A 1,555-nucleotide genomic window follows, 5' to 3' on the forward strand; every position below is an offset into this window, starting at 1 on the left:
CTAGGCTTCTGATCTGTAACAAAGAAATATACAGAAGGTCATTTTTTTACCATCATCTATCAAAATGCTTCCATCTTAACCATCTTGTATATAAGTACATGTATACTTATGACCTTAGAGCATGCATCAAAATAACATTGAGTGTGTATCTAGCTTACGATTATTATTGTTTATATTGCTGCTCATTTATATTATGCGTGTGATTGCCAGCCTATGTGTGTGTGCGTGTGTGCGTGTGTGTGCGTGTGTGTGTGTGTGCGTGTGTGTGTGTGTGTGTGTATGTGTGTGTGTGTATGTGTGTACACGTGCTGAAACACCAAACCAATGTGCCAGGATCTGGACAATAAAGATGTATCTTATCGTATCTTATCTTAGTAATAGTGTTTTTATTTAGTAGAGGGTTTTACGGCGCTCACAACTGCATAAGGTCATATGAGCGCTTATCTTAACTTGTTTGTGAAGTTATTTTCAAATCTACCCAGAAACTTTCGTTCCACGACAGGCAAATTTCTTGTTCTTTTATGTACCTGAGTTCCTGCAGTCGTGGCAGTCCACTGACGGTACATACCAGGGGAAGTCCTTCAAGACATTCAAGGAACATGGTTCCAATTGTGCATGGCTCTGGGGGGGGGGGATCAATATTTTATTTGTCCATGTTCCTATAGTTCTAGGCCATAGTACAATTTTTTATTTTTGGCCAAACATGCTATTGCAGACCTGAACACAACTGCCAGCTGCAGTTAAAAAGTAAAGTTGTTCCCTCATCCGGTCCGGACATTGGGGATTGCCTCAGTGAGACACGGGTTTTAGTTTGAATCAGCAAAATTCCTATTTCATGAAAAAGGACACAGCTTGTTCCCATCTTATTACATTCTCCATTATTTATCGTATTTTCATTGGAGTTCTTAACACGATAGTTACGATAATTCAAAAAAATGTGTGGTTATTTTGATTATAATCTGGGAGCTGAAACATTACATACATGATTACTGATTGGGTGATAAAAAACTAACTGGCAAGTGAATTGTAACAGGTATCAAGGTCTAGATCTATTATTAAATAAGTCTAATTATCAAAATATACGAAAAATACACTTTGCCTAAATTAGTTTTTTCGTGAGTAAAACAATTAACATTTAGCCTAAGTCATACTACGCTCTACTTCTAAGGCTTGATTACTTGCAGGAGCGACACATTTAAACGATTTGTCTTTTTATTAAAGATGAAGAATTTTATATCTGATTCATCTTAATGCTTTGTAAATTTTAAAAAAGATAAAGCATTACGTGAAAGTGCTGTAAATAATCCACAAAACTAAGCTGGTTTGAGTTAGTCAATACGTATTCCCATTCTTTGCTCAAATATCATAGCCACATACATCTAGACTTTAGAATGTATTTTGATCTACATGTTATCAACTAGTAGGAAGGTAACATAGTAAACTTAGGTCCAACTTACCTTTATCTAGATATTCATTACTTGAGTGACAATGTGGGGTTGTTTTTTTAAATTATGATACACCTCCTTATTTTTTTGTATGGATCTCTACACCCCCC

This window comes from Aplysia californica, unplaced genomic scaffold (assembly GCF_000002075.1).
Source record: "Aplysia californica isolate F4 #8 unplaced genomic scaffold, AplCal3.0 scaffold01440, whole genome shotgun sequence".
Lineage (NCBI taxonomy): Eukaryota > Metazoa > Mollusca > Gastropoda > Aplysiida > Aplysiidae > Aplysia > Aplysia californica.